Raw genomic sequence first — 17,190 nt, 5'->3', positions numbered from 1 at the left:
AGATTTAAATTATATTATTTTTTTTTGTTCCTTCTAATTGTGGATAAGGAAGTGGTCTTTATTTACTGTTCTGGAGCATCTTATGTTATTTTGGCCGTCATCTTCGTACAGTAGCTTATTTTAATCCGTTAATGGAGGATATTTGGGTTTTTATTTATAAGTATGTTTGAAAATGAGAGTTCTCGCTAGTCATACGTGTTGGCAGGTGCTCCGACTATTAAAAGAAATAACCCAGGTGAGTAATTGATGACTCGCAGGTAATGAGGTGGTGATATACCTTAACTCATCCGTGTCTTGTAAACATGGAAATACCACCTCAGAATATAACACCTGAACACACTCACACACTCACACACACACTCACATACAAGGTCAAGTGTATTGTAAACATGCGAGTGTATTCATTTAAGCCGATGGGTTTCAAGTTTTCACACGAGTATGTTCGTGTATGAATATTTTTTTTATTATAGAGATGTTAAAGTGGTATACAGAAGCATAGTCACAGGTAATTTATTAATACTATCGGCACTATTTTCATATCATTCGTAATAATTGAGTGATAAACCGTATAAACACACATACAGGTATAATACATGCACACACATACACTCATTATGAATATGTAAAATACACGAACCAAAATATTCACGCACTCGAAACAATAAACCATAAGTACTCACACTTAAAACATACTCAGGTGTTAACAGTAACGCACAGTAAACCACTAAACACACACTCACACAAACATACATTAATATACACACAGATAACAGTACATTAACATTATACAACACACATTGACTAACTTATTAATTAAACTGAAATACAATTAATTTCAGTGGTGTATAAAATACATACACACACATTGCCGTCACTCGGAATCAAGTATGACGATCATCCAGTTATGATACATTGATATGAGTTATTAAGGATGTCACCTTCGTTGGTGACCTCTGGGGTGACTCGAGAGGCCGATACGGGATCGACAGGGCCGTCCACAGATGTTGCACGTGTGGAGGGCTACATCTAGTGCGGGAGGGAGGCGGCAGCGTCTTTCAGGCGTGGCGTCTGTCTGCCTCGGCAAGCAGTCGGGCTAACTCGAAAGTATTGACACCTTCTCGTGTGGTGCTCCTCCAAATGTTACGGTGTGGAGTAATCGTCTCCCAGGTGATGGGGGGGGGGTCGATTTGGCACTTTTTGAGGCTTGTCTTAAGACTGTCCTTATACCTCCTCTGTTGTCCGTCAGTATTACGTTCGTTAAGTGACTGTAAACACACACACACACACACACACACACACACACACACACACACACACACACACACACACACACACACACACACACACGGACCAACTAAACCATCCACCAGCACCTCTTAGCAGTAGCAGATGTTGAGTATAGGTCGGTCTCCAGACGTCGACAAAAACTGAGAGAAGCACACGCCACCTTGTACCATAACCTCGTCAAACCGCGAAGTCTCTTGTTGTGTGATATTTACACACCAGAAGCGTCTATCTGTTACCTGGAGGAGGAGGAGGAGAAGTTGCACCTCGACGAGTGAGTATCCCTCTCCCTGGCCGCAGCTGTCTGTGGGTGGCGGCGGGACCCAACCACCTTCGTCTAGATCTAATTAGCGAATAGTGGGCCATGACTTAGTGTCGGTAATAGCCAAGACCAATCTATAATCTCCCGTAATAAGCGTAATGCGTCCCGCAATCTTTGATATCGGGATATTGTAATTAAATACTATGTTTCGAAGATCCTCCAGCTGTTAAGAGGGTGAGTTATGACCGTCTTCCGTTGGGAGACGAGTGTACTCATCTGGATATCTTAATGTCTATCTTGGTCTTTTTTTATGTGTGTGACCTATCTGTTGTACAGGCGTGCTGACACATACATACACACACACACACACTCACACACACACACACACACACACACACTCATACACACACTCACACACACACACTCACACTCACACACACACACACACACACACACACACACACACACTCACACACACTCACACACTCATACACACACACACACACACACACCTCCCTCACACTCACACACACTCACACACACACACACACACACTCACACACACACACACACACATTCACACACACACACACACACCTCACACTCCACACACACACACTCACACACACTCACACACACACACACTCACACACACACACACACACACACTCACACACTCACACACACACACACACACACACACACACACACACACACACACACACTCCTCACACTCACACACACACACTCACACACACACACACACTCACACACACACACACACATTCACACACACACACACACATTCACACACACACACACACTCACACTCACACACACACTCACACTCACACACACTCACACTCACACACACACACACACTCCCACACACACACACACACACACACACACACACACACCTCACACACTCCCCCACACACACACACACACACACACACACACACACACACACACACACACACACACACACACACGCCACTCTTCATTTACAGGATATGTACGGTATTATGATGATGTTTATGGTCGTTTATAGCCAGTCAGAAGTTTCTAATAAAGATGCATACATAGAAGTTATCGCTGATCGGCAGTTATCCCTATTTAGCGTAACATACATAACAATAGTATTTTCTCCTGTGGTTTTGTAAAGTCGGGGTCAAAAGTTCACTCCTACCTAAAATGAAACAGTATCGACCCTAAACGAGATGAAATAGTCAGGGTAAATCAGTTCGGAGACTCATTCCCGTGACTGTACCTCTGCCATAGAAGAGACTGTAATCTATATTTCACTAAATTTCTTCCAAGTTTTTATTTTCTTTCCCCAATTTGACGTAAATTTGCTTGTACTGTACGATCCCACCTGGACATATTTGTAAAGCTTTTCTCGTTACCTTATAAATAGCATCACGGAGTCAATCAATCTTCCTCTGTGTGTGTGTGTGTGTGTGTGTGTGTCTGTGTGTGTGTGTGTGTGTGTGTGTGTGTGTGTGTTATCCTGAATACTAAGGTGAGAGTTGAACCCCACAACTCATTATAATATATTTGTGTAGTTCAATCTTCATTTTCCTGACGATTATCGGGAGTTCTGATGCATCATTTGAGGAAGAAATTGTTTACTTACTGTTTAGATTTTATTTAATTTGTTTATACGGTAAATACTGGAAAACATACCCGGAAAATTTACAGTAGCATTACTTGATATAAAAATTCTTACAAACTGAGAGGTGTAATTTGAAATAGAAATTAGTGATATAAATTTTGAAACGTGGAGCTAGTTTTCATAATTATATTCTAATGTCATTTTTTTTTTCGAGCATGTTGACTATCTATCCTGACCCCATAAAAAGCTTGAGGTATTTGTTATTTTTATTGTTGTTTGGGATGATTCTTAGGCCTACACCACTCACCACCACACACCACCACAACCAACACCACCACCACACACCACCATCACCACCACACACCACCACCGCACACAACCAACACCACCACCGCACACCACCACCGCACACCACTGCACACCACCACAACCAACACCACTACCGCACACCACCACACATCACCACAACCACAACCACCACCACTACCACCACAACCACAACCACCACCACCACAACCAACACCACCACAACCAACACCACCACCGCACACCACCACCGCACACCACCACAACCAACACCACCACCGCACCACCACACATCACCATACATACTACCACCACCAGCCACAACCTACCACCACCATAACCACCACCACCACTCACCACAACCACAACCACCACCACCATACCTCCTCCAAATAAAAAATTATCAATATGTTAGAATAATACTTTTGTTCGTATTTTATGTAATTTGATAGCTTCTGGAGATTTTTAGTACAGTTCACTAAGTATCAACTCTCTACTGTAGACAACTTTTTAACAATTATGATCGGTATAATGTGAAGTGTTATTGTTGGTGTACTGTTGTTTTATTCTGGGGATACGGCCAAGCTGTTTTGACCTGGGGATACGGCCAAGCTGTTTTGACCTGGGGATACGGCCAAGCTGTTTTGACCTCCTCTTGACGTACATGGTTTCTGATTAACAGGTTTTAAAACGTAGGTAAAATATGCTTGCTGTTTGATTTTTCCTGAGGTTAATTTTTTTTTTAGAAACTCTTTATTTCAATATATAAAGCCTTTAAACACTTATTCTAGATTAGTACAAACACGAGTCATCAACATCTTGAACTAAAGATGATTGTCAATATAACAAGATATCTCAGTTAACGACTCATGTCTTGAGGTAAACACAAAGTCAATTACAATATTATATAACTATTTTTAAAACTTGAATAATAGTTTTACTTTGTTGAATTGATATTACAAGGACTGATGCGCTTAACAAATTATGATTCTTGTTTAATATGTAAGACTTTTGCTTCGTGTGTAAAGAAAATTATTTAACACATTTCTAAAAACTTGTATTATGTCAACTAATATATAATTTCGTACATGGTCGTTTTGCTTCGGTAAAATATTAAAAAAAAAATTATTTACATTTTCAACATACGTGACAAGTTCAGATGAAGTAGTGAAAATATATCATGTACAGTATTTTTATTTTTTATAAGATGTAAAACCAGGAGAAATATTTTTGGATTTTTTTTTTCACCAATGCGTCATCAAATTTGTGAGTATTTATTGTTATTTTAAAGGTTTTTTTACTTTGTTCATGATGTAAAAGTATATGTAAGAGCATACTGTTTAGACACCTTATAAGTTATGCTACATGTTTTATTCACAAGATTAGCAACATTAAGTCTCACTATCCTCTCGTAATATGAATTGCATATGTTATTAGTATCTTATAATGTTATTGTAATATATCAAACACCAGGGCCCTTTTAAGCACGGATTAAGTCTTCGTTCTTCCTCAACAATAATATCATTAATTAATACATGCCACGAAAAAAAAATCCTTTCCTGTTGTACTCTCGTGTTTATGTATTTTATGCTAAATCAAATAAGGACTTTTTAAATCACGTGTTTTAAGTAGGTTCGACCGCCTAGTGTTTGAGGAGGGTAAATTGTTATTGTTATTCTATTGTTTTGCTTTTATTGTAGGACACGCTTGTTTTGCGGACCCATATTTAGTATTACTAGTAGTCGTAGCATTATGATTTTTCTGATATCTGATAATTTCATTTAGTAGTAGTAGTAGTAGTAGCAAGACTCGCGGAGGTGTTATCCGAACAGAAGCAGCAGCCCAGAATTTACGTTACAGCCTGGTTGAGATGTCGACTGACCTCTCCGTTTAGGTCTGCATTGCTTTGCCTCGGGGGAACGAGATCTTCGGCCCCAAAGCCGACAACGGCCGCAGATATCAACTATAAGGCAACAGTCACTGAATGCCGCATAGATCTGTGGCTGAACTAACACATCACAACTAGAGAAGCTACTTTTGTATTGGGATATTTAATTTTAAGGTAATAAAATGGCGGCGAAGGTGTGGCTATTGGGGGAGGCTGGAGACCTAAAAAATGTTGTAGTAGTATCATGATTTTTCTGATATCTGATGATTTCTTCCTTATATGAATAATTATTGACTTCCTTTAACCATATTCACTCCAATACAAGCAACGTGTAGATAATAAACTATGCAGGTATAGAATAAATCTGAGCGACCACCACAGAAAACGGCGGAGTTAATTTGTCTGGCACTAGTTGAAATAGATCGAGGGAATTTCACAGCAAAAAATATACAGTAGTTAACTTGTTCATGTTGGAGAATTTTTATATATTTTTTAAATCTTTGATGACGATTTTTGTTACTGGTTTCTTAATATACTTGTAAATGAGTAGTTAATATATAATACCTGACACTGATTATAAATATTGCAGGAAATACTAAAATAAATTGAACGTAATTTATACCAAAGAGACTAATTGATATTTATTGGATCATTACTACAAATAGCATTATTATACAGCAATAATATTTTCATAAAGAATTAACCTTAATGTAGAACAGAGATGTAGGGAACGGCAAGGTATTCATATGCTATATTTCATTAATAATTCACGAGATTAAATTTTTTATTATTATTTATTTTTATTTTGGTGTTTATGTATAACAAAATAGGGTGGTGGGGGGTGAGGGTACAGTGGTTCCCTATGCAAGTGAGAGAAGAAAGATACTCATTCAAAATTAACATCTGCCGTATATATCAATCTCATCTATGCTAAGACTCTACCTTTAGACAATGAGAATGGTATGGCTCCGTATCTCCGTAACTCTCTTAAAATCTGTTACTCACAAGGGCCCTGGCAGTTGACGAGGAAATACAACAAATATACCCACTTTAACAACAAATTCTCTGCTTATAGGAAGTTGTATGTTGTAAATGTTGAATGATTGAACCTTGTAGACCAATGTTTTTGAAAGACTTATTAAATTTCTACTGCAATACTGTCATCCATTAGACATTAACAAACAGGTAATTTATAACTATTTGTGAATTTGTTCTAAAGTTTCTGAATTAATGTTCCCAATCTGAAATCTACTATCGTGTATTATGGATTTCTTATACTTCAGGAGTTGAATTTTTCAGCACCTACTCAGGATAGATCCATACACGAGAGAACAATTACTACATCGTTTTAAAGACATTACTAATCGAAGCACAGAAATACGAAACTACATCAACATTGGCTGATAATTATTTTTTCTAACCAATTATAACATCAAACACTAATGCTGTAATACTTGACGCGAGAGAAAATAAGTTTGAAAATCTACGTCTTTATGTTTCAGCCGATGATGAGAAAAGCTTACTCAGCGTGTCTTCACTCGGTACTTCTACACTTGGCGTTTTCGAGGTCCACAGCGATGTTAATTTTCACGTTGCATTTAATTTTTTTTTAGTAGTATTACCGTGCCATATGAAGATTAGTTCCCGACCTTTTCTTCTGTTCACCGAGACTAATCACCATAACCCTCACTTAACCCCAGGTAACGTTAAGGTGTTATCATCATGTTGAAACATTCTGGGGGGCTGGTTTTCATGATGATCCGAGTGAACTATAACCATCACAACACCAGTTTATTCTTAAATAATTAAATGGTAGTAAAATCTCGGTGAAAAATGTCATTGGGATTAAAAATTATGATTGATTCAGTTCCTCGGCAAACAACTTAAGTTCGTCCATTAATGTTTCACTTAATTTAATTTTTTTTCGACTTTTAGAATTTTGAGATCAGATGTATATTGCTGTTTATATTATTTCAACAATTAAAGCCTGTTGAGCATGTCCTTGTAAGTCGGGGCCACGCACACACACACACACACACACACGCGACAACAACTATTAAACAGGAAGAGAGATTCATTATCCCAGGTACATCTCGCCGTCAGGTATTATGTTTCAGTTCAGGTGTACGTCGGGTAAGAGTAATGTAAGTCAGATTGGCCATATGTCAAACAGTGTGTTATTATGCAAAGAGTCAGCAGGTGTGCGTCACATGTTTAGTAATATTATAAACATCACCTGTAAATCATATACGTGCATTAGGTAACAGTCGCTCACATTTTCCATAATTGATGATATGAAGGATAGTATATTAAGTATTTTCACCCTTAGTATTATTTTATCCTACTTTTATCAATTGAGAAATTACCATTAGAGGAAATATGACACGAGTGATATTAATACCTCCCATAAAATTATAATTAAGGAAATGGTTAGTATTTTGTTTTTGTCAAGATAAAACTAAAACTGTGGTATTATAATATTAGCATTTTATTTAGTAATTTGTATATACTGTATATTCGAGTTTGTTGGGGAGATGTTCCTAAAGACACTAATACTGAGTTTGTCTTCAATATAGGAACGTGTGTTTAATCTGTATATCAGGATTTTTAAACCTAAGAATGTGTCTTTTAGTAATTATCTATATTAAAGAATGTGATTATGAAATATACTGTATTGCTACGCTTCAACAACTATTTAAGTCTTTAAGCGCGTATTATAGGTTTGCGAATACACGTCTTCCACTGACTGAATTAACTAATATTAGTGAAGACGAATTATTTTTTCCAGTATCAAAACTTTCCTAAATTCACTAATACATTTGTTTTTGAGAGTTGTAGCCTTGTCTTCCTTCTCGAGCCGACAAATTGTAGGTAATCCGTCACAGTGGTTCTGACGGCCTGTTATAGCGGTGGTGGAAACTATCTGAAGATGGTGACTGATTGGTCCAACTCTTGTAATGTCTGCCACTAACTATATAATGACATCTTCAGGGCGTCCTTCCTCCCTGACAGTCGTTGGTTTAGTGTTGTTCCTAAGTACACAGGTGTAAGAGCAGGTATGTTGTGTTGGCTCCAATGTCTACAGCCAGAGAGACGTATTTCTTATTGTTGTAACTGTTGATAGCTCGCTTAATTGCTTATTTAGTACTGTAGTATACACAATTAAAGACCTTAGCTGTTGAAGGGCAATAATGCATTATAACATCAACCATGTGTACAGTCTCGTTATTGTGGTGCTGTGGAGGGTTGAAGGGGCGACTGATCTCTCCAGGGCACATTCCTTTGTATTGTAGGTGTAGTGGTGTGTTAGCCACTGACCCGCAGGTATCGGCTGTTAGATCATGAACCATCTGGTGCTCTTGTCGCTATCATCAGCTTTTGTTTGATACAGGCTGGGAAAACCTTGAGCCGGACGATTTGCCGCCTTCCGTCTTACCGAATACGTGTGTGTGTGTGTGTGTGTGTGTGTGTGTGTGTGTGTGTGTGTGTGTGTGTGTGTGTGTTTGTGTGTGTCCCCACCCGATCCTGCTATATGGCAGCGAGACATGGGTCACATACAGGAGGCACCTCAAGGCACTTGAAAACTTTCACCAACATAGTCTACGTTCCATCCTCCGAGTTCGCTGGGAAGACAGGAGAACAAATGCCAGTATTCTCGGTGACACCAACTGTAGGAGCATCGAGGCTACCATTATCCATGAACAACTACGTTGGACTGGCCATGTTACCCACATGGACGACAGTAGACTGCCAAAGCAGCTACTTTACAGTCACCGAACGAATAGTAAACGTAACTCTGGCGGGCAACTGAAGGTATAAGGATAGTCTTAAGACAAACCTAAAAAAGTGCCAAATCGACCCCCTCACCTGGGAGACGATTACTCCACACCGTATTATTTGGAGGAGCACCACACGAGAAGGTGTCAATACGTTCGAGTTAGCCCGATTGTTTGCCGAGGCAGGCAAGCGCCACGCCGGATAGACACTGCTGCCGCCCCTCCCGCACTAGATGTAGCCCTCCACATGTGCAACATCTGTGAACGACCCTGCAGGCCGTTCCCGTATTGGCCTCTTTAGTCACCTTAAAACTCACCAATGAAGGTGACATCCTTAATAACTCATATCATTGTCTCATAGCTGGATGATCGTCATACTCGATTCCGAATGACAGCAAAGTAGTAGTTGTAGTAGCAGTGTGTGTGTATGTGTGTGTGTGTTCTAGTTAATGACAAACAGTCGTAGCTCACAGTGTGGTCGATGTATAGGTGAACGAGGTTGCATGTGTGGCAGGAAGGACTTGCATGTGTGGCAGGACTTACACTAAACACTTTGAGTCGGTGTGAATGTCGAGCGGCTGGTTCATAAGTCTCTAGGGTGTGCTGCCAGTCCTTGCTGATGACCACTTTCCACCATTGTTGTTGTTGTTATAATGTATTAATGTGTCTCACCGGCCAAGGTCTTCTTCTTTACACCAGCCAACAGCTATTAGATGTTAAGGAAGATACTGTACACTTTTATTCCGGCCATGACTTATCGACTAAAGACAGGTGTTACGTTACAGGTAAGGCCGAAGTATAGCAGCTGAGGGTAACTAACTCTTAAATGAACAAATGAGACACATTAAAGAAAATGAGAAAACACCAAAACTGAAATATTACAATAAAGGAATAATTATAATCTTGTTAAATAAAACATTGTCTTATAAGTGTGGCCTGTATATAACCTAATCCCATGATGAAATACGTCACCTGACAACAAAGAGACATTGATATAATACCCCATTCTTTAATTAACTTGCTAATTCATCTTATTAATATTGTTTTCTTTTGTTTAGCATCTTGATCTTAACCCCTTGAATATGATGACTTAACCCCTTGAGTACAGTGATTTAACCCCTTCAATATGATGACTTAACCCCTTGAGTACGATGATTTAACCCCTTGAATACGATGACTTAACCCCTTGTGTACGATGATTTAACCCCTTGAATATGATGACTTAACCCCTTGAGTACGATGACTTAACCCCTTGAGTACGATGATTTAACCCCTTGAATATGATGACTTAACCCCTTGAGTACGATGATTTAACCCCTTGAGTACGATGATGTTGCACATACGTTCATCAAGTCCTCATACTCTGGGGGTTAAAGTTATATCTTGAAGACACTTAAGATTAAGTTAAGGATACTTGGTAACAAAAAATAAAACTTGGCAACTGAATCACGTTAAGCCAAACAATAAAGGACTTTAATAACTAAGATTGAAATTCTAATTGAAGTCTTAAAAAGTCTTATTTGGTCTTAATTGAAGTTTTAGATAGTCTTAATTTAAGTCTTAATTTAAGTCTTAAATAAAGTCCTTAATTGAAATCTTAGATCAAGTCTTATTTGAAGTCAATTAATTCTTAATTTAAACCTTAATTGACGTCTTAAAGTCTTAATATTAGTCTTAAAATAAAGCTAAAATTGAAATCTTAAGTAAAGTCTTAATTCAAGTCAGAATCAGCCTCAGAGAGACTGCGGATAATTAGATTTTAGGAAAGAAAATGGGATGTAGGTGGACGGGTCTCTCTCTCTCTCTCTCTCAGCACTACATCAGTACATCATCTTACTACACCTCTTCCCAGGGTCTCTGTACCTGAAAAAACTACAGTACACCCACCATCCCTTCCCCTGCTCCCTCCTTACCTCCGTCTCCAGGTGTTGCGTGAAGTACAGGGTGGAGTACAGTGATCATATTACTGCTACTGTTTTCTCATATTCTTAAATTTTTTGTTGACTATTTTTTTTAATCAAGAATAATCACTGAAAGGCCTTAGTTACTGAAGGGCTGTAATCTATGTTTATAAAGTACATTCTGTGTGTAATAATAATAATAATAATAATAATAATAAACGGTTTATTAATAGAGTTGCAGCCGGTGGCTGAAAATATACAAACTTACATTTGATTTAGACATAATGATATGCGTTGAATACATTTACGGGGCTGTACAGTACTTAAATCAGGAGTGGTTTATTATTTTAACAATAGATGGGATGGTGCTGTTCTTATATCTATCAGTGCGGGCTCTTATGGGCTGAATTTTGTCGTAGTGGCGGACTGCTTTTAGGTGGGCCGGGCCGGGGACTGCCGGTGGCAGGAGGTGGCAATGACGAGGATGGTGCAGTAGTCCACTGCCAAACCTTGCTAGTGCTTGGTGGTGTGTGTGTGTGTGTGTGTGCCTTCCTTATGCATTTCCACAGTGTTGAAGATACAGAGGTAAATATAGTTAGGGAGGTGCGGGTGGCTTCGGATGGTCGTGCACATCACCCATCCTAACCCTCCACCCGGGTGAAGGAGGGCTAACTCAACTCAATACATCATAACATCGGCTTCTGTTGTTGTTTCTGTCCTTGGTTAACTTCTACTCGTATATCGATTTTTCTATTTATTTTTCAGTGACTTCGATACAGCTTTCTTTTCATTACTCTTTGATCGACAGCTTTTATTTTTTAGTTTTTTTTTTCATTTATCCTTTACGCTATTAGTTTCTTTTGTTTATTTGCTTTGGTAGAAAATTGAGGTTTCTCGATTGCGTTAAGTGAAAACTCTCTCTCTCTCTCTCTCTCTCTCTCTTAATATCAATAATCTCATAATAATCGCCTCTGAATGCTATCAATAACGAGGCAATAAGTACAGCAGATGCTCTTGGTAATTGCTTTAATGGACTCCTTCCGGATAGTCCACAAGACAAAGAATAGTTTTCTTACCTGTGATAGTCTTAAGTGGATTAATTAACCTGCACTACCTGATATATTTCATGATGACACATTCTACCTATGATTTAGCTACTATAAAGTATTGTTGACGGTTGATGTAGTGTGATCTTGTCTGTTGGGGTAATGAGACACGTTTAGCAGACGCGGTAGTTAAGTGTTGGCGATCGATCAGGAATGATTATTTGGGACGACAATGTGTTGTTTGTTGAGGCGAAGTGAGGAAGTTGTGCAGACGACGTGTTGTGGAGGACCTGCCTGAAGAAGATGAGGAATAATGATAGAATAACACACACACACACACACACACACACACACACACCTTTAGAACGTCACAGGTAACAAAGACGTTCACCTCGTCTTAACTCACCATTAAACACATAATAAGAGCCCCACCAAAGCAGTGAAATAATTGCTTTTTATTTATTTTAGGCGACAAACATCCCCGAAAAAATATCAACGAAGAGTTAGGTCATATTAGGTCAGGTCATATTAGGTCAAGTAAGGTTAGATTAGGACAGGCCAGGACCTAACCTAAAACTCCTAAGTGCTCCTGTTCGTGGTATCTGTTTTTAACATTAGCCATAACTCAACCCCTTCCCCCTCCTCACCCCCCTCCCGCCCCTCCCCCACCGCCCCCTCCCACCATCACACTGGCGACAACATCTTCATGAATATACAAAGAGGAGAAAAATAGTTATATTTTTCTCACTACCATTTGCTGTACTTCTTTGTTATTATTAGATGGTTAACAGTAGTCATGTTTGTATGTATGTATATATGTATGTATGTATGTATGTATGTATGTATGTATGTATGTATGTATGTATGTAGATAAAATAATATCAGATGTATTAAACAGTAATTGCTTCCACCACAAAGATGAAACAAATTTGTTGTAGGAAGATAGTGTGCTCCACCAGCTGCCGTGTACACTTGATCATACAACACGGTTTGATGGCGTGGATCAGTCGCCAATCTGATCGCCGGTGTAACAGTAGGGGATAAGACCCGGCTACCAGTATGATTCACTGACACCAAATATTGTTATTATTATATGTTATTGTTGTAATAATTCCTCCCTATGCTGTGTACCTTTGTTACTGTATGTGGATGCCATTCTGCGATAAAGTTGTTATTATTGTAAGTATTGTTATTATTATTATTAATTGTATGGTTGGTTGGTTGGATGGTTGGTTGGTTGGTTGGTTGGTTGGTTGGTATTGCCTTCTCCTTCACCCACTTTCAGCCTCACACAGAATCAATATTTTTCTATCTTAGTTTCGACTGTGGATATTTCTTCTTTACAGCAAATTGATAATTATATAATTTATCCACAATAAAAAAAATACAAAAGAGAAACAAAAATGAACGATGGTTTATCTTCCGAGTGATAAATGTTGACAGTTATAAGAATTTTTTTTTATTATTTACTATTTGAAGACTAGTGTACGTGTTACCTCAAATAAGCCATAATGACCTAAGTTGATGAAGCGCAGTGATACACAATGTCAACAATAACAACATTGGGAGGGGTGCTTGACGGTCACTTGATTACAATTTAACAAAACAACGGCCACAGGTAAATTAGGTGTGATTGATAACAGAAGAATTATTATTACATCAACTCATTTTAGGGGGTCGGAAACTTAATGTTTTAGAAGAATAGGATGGTTAGTGAATACCTGGGCGGAGAGAGCCAGGTGTGAATCAAGGTGTAGAAGGGGTGGGTCTATAGGTTGGTGGAGGCAGGTGTGAAATGAACTCCGTCACTCCGTTACCCGTCAATAAAAAGACAAAATTGTGAAATAGAGGGAATTGTTACATATTTGTGTCGTAAATTCAAACTTGTCGTAATACAGAGACTATCGTGTAGACTCGTTAAGTAGGATATAAATAATAAATAATTAACACATTTATTAACCTAACCTAACCTAGCAACCCCGAACCGAATTTTGTAATATTGCGTCGAATGTAAGATACTTGTTGAACACCGCATTTCTTTGGGGGTTTTTTCTGCCTACGTTATACAATACATTAAATATAACTAAACTATCGTACACACTTGCATTTGAGTATAAACACAGTACATAATGACATAATATAATGAGTGAAACTGGTTGTATAAGCAATAAAAAAAGCTTTATTTTATAACTGTAATTTGATATTTAATGTTGGAAGAATACAAGAACATTACCAACTTAAGTCTGAAGGGAAGGATGTTACCACAACTAGTTTTATATTATATGCCTGTGATTACTGTTATTGTTAGTATATACAGTAGGTAGTTACTTAATGATGTTATATTTCATAATATATCATTCGGAAATGTATTCAAAGGGAAGAAAGTGGAAGGAATCACAATATATAAGCAAAAACTCCCACATGGCAGCAAGTGTCGTGAAATATATCCGAGATAAAGTGCGAACGGCGTGAACCGATATTCCGAACACTACACCGAACATGTCTGGTCTAGCGGGTAATGCGAGTATATTTGTTAGGATTCAGGTAACAAACCAAAATTTCGAGCTAAATTACGGATGTTGTTGAAGCCGAACTTTGACGAATATATAAAGTTGATGATCACTGGTAACACACGGTTATAAAGGAGACCGAATAATGCCTGAGAGAGAACTGCAGTGCATCAACACCTCCGGCTGATGACGTGTTACAAGATAATACTCCAGCACCGACTTCGGTTTCTCCTTCTTGGTTACCAGTGATCAACAGAGAGACGACCACACATGCGTCTGTCACTTAAATATCACCAGACATATTAGCTGACATTTTAACAGTGAATTCCCCTTTATATAATGATGTTGGTTTGCGTCACACACACATCACATTCCTCGACACTACCAACAGAGATCGTGTTGGCGTGACCAGAAGCAAGGTTGGGCGATATGTCACTCTGGCACTATGTGACACCCACAGTGACACTGACACACTCGGCTCGCACACTCCTCCTTGTTATTGACACCTCAGATGGCCACATACTCACGGTGTGGCCTCTTACGATATCTGGTGGAGGACAGTGTTGGCACAGTACCTCGGGTGTGGTGTTGCCTCACTCATCACAGACATGAAGAATCCTTACCCAGGACTGTGGCAATGAATCCTAGTCTGAAGGATGATGGCTAAAGTTAAACTCACTTGTTAATGAAGAAGTGAGATACTATTTACGAGTCACTTTGTTAAACCTACTGTATTGGCTGACACACAACCTGGTCTGTGGTGTGAGGTCGTCGCAGAGAGAGACAAATAAAACTTACTTATTAGATAAAAGAATTTGAGTTTAGGAGAATTATAATATACACCTGATCTAACTATCAGTCTTATTTTACTCTGTCTATTTACCCATCTGTCTACCTGTCAACCGATCAATCTATATCGAATTCACAGTTTGACACACTGTAGCAGGGGTGACGAGAGACGCACGTTCCCTCACCACGGTAGAAACTGACAGAGGCGGTACATAAAAAGTTGTGAGAATCCACCTGTGAAGGGTGTCACCGAGGCAGGTATTTCATAATGAAACCGTAGACGAAATTCGACGAGGAAGACGAGAGTAATATAAGATACAGAGCAAGAATGTTACTGTGTGGGGCAAGAGAGAAGAATTTGGGTCGGTGCCTTAGTGTCCCTGTGCTTCATCTACTGTGCTTCATGTACTGTGCTTCATTTACTGTGCTTCATCTACTGTGCTTCATCTACTGTGCTTCATATACTGTGCTTCATCTACTGTTTCATCTACGGTGCTTCATCTACTGTGCTTCATCTACGGTGCTTCATCTACTGTGCTTCATTTACTGTGCTTCATTTACTGTGCTTCTTCTACTGTGCTTCATATACTGTGTTTCATCTACGGTGCTTCATCTACGGTGCTTCATCTACGGTGCTTCATCTACGGTGCTTCATCTACTCATTTTCCTCACTTAGATTTTTATCTTTTCGTAAATGATCTGCTTCTTGATTTGGTATATTTATTTGTGTCATACAAAGGTACAGAGGAAATATCGGATCAAATAAAGATACCAGATGATTAAACACCTTAAGTTTGGTTTAGGTTACGTTAGGGTTAGGTTAGGTTAGGTTAGGTTAGGTTAGGTTAATTTCTTTGGTTATCTTACCATTACGGTGTTTAATCATCGGGGGCTAAACTTCATATGATCCGAATTATATAACCTAAATGATATTAAATATATGACTAAATAAATATATCAAGAAAGAGTATTAACAAGATTGAGAGGAGAGAAAGATACACAAATTGTCTTAGTAATTGTTGACTAAACCAGCTTCCAAGACCCCAACACTCGGTACACTTGACGGTACAAACATTCCCGTGAAATACTTGTGAGGTTCATGTGGCAATATTTTACAAGTGACTAAATAAACAGTTTCTTCTGATGTCACGAGAAACATAAGACTATGTTTAACGATGAATTAATTTAGTTTATTGAGGGTATTTAGTTGTTGTTTATGCAGCCATTAAAAAAAAAAGTGCCTTGATTAGTGACTGAAATCTATAGGTGGTCTTTTAAAGGTAACTCGTCTTTAATTCCTGTTTTAGCATTACTGTTGATGACGTCATAAGAGGTATTGGTCAGTATTCTGTCACAAGTAGGTCGTATTAAAGGAAGCTCATGATTGGTCGAGTCATGTTGGGTGATATGCGCGGTGGGAGTGATAAAGTTGGGCGCTGATTTTTCTTTTCACTTTAAGATATCTACCATATTAATGTATTTCTCGCGGATATTTTTACTTATGCGGCTTCAGATATCATTATAGATCAACACTTAATTGTTAATAATACTTGAAATTGTAGAATATAAAGTAAATAACTTAAATAATGAAGAACTTTCTGTTAACCCAACGCGCCTCATTCCGTCAACCAATCACCTGCCTTGATGCAACTGTTCAAGGCTCTGGTTTTCAAGTCTCGTGTGAACCAAGTATAGTTTAAGTTTTGTATCAACAACGTTATATAATGAATATGGTAAGTCAACAATAAACTGCTATATACACTTAATAAGCCAAAAAAATATGAAGGAATTAACCTGATCGGTAACTGAT

This window comes from Homarus americanus, unplaced genomic scaffold (genome assembly GCF_018991925.1).
Source record: "Homarus americanus isolate GMGI-L3 unplaced genomic scaffold, GMGI_Hamer_2.0 scaffold34286, whole genome shotgun sequence".
NCBI classification, from domain to species: Eukaryota; Metazoa; Arthropoda; class Malacostraca; order Decapoda; family Nephropidae; genus Homarus; species Homarus americanus.
The sequence above is the reverse complement of the archived record's forward strand: the minus strand, read 5'-3'. Positions refer to the sequence as shown.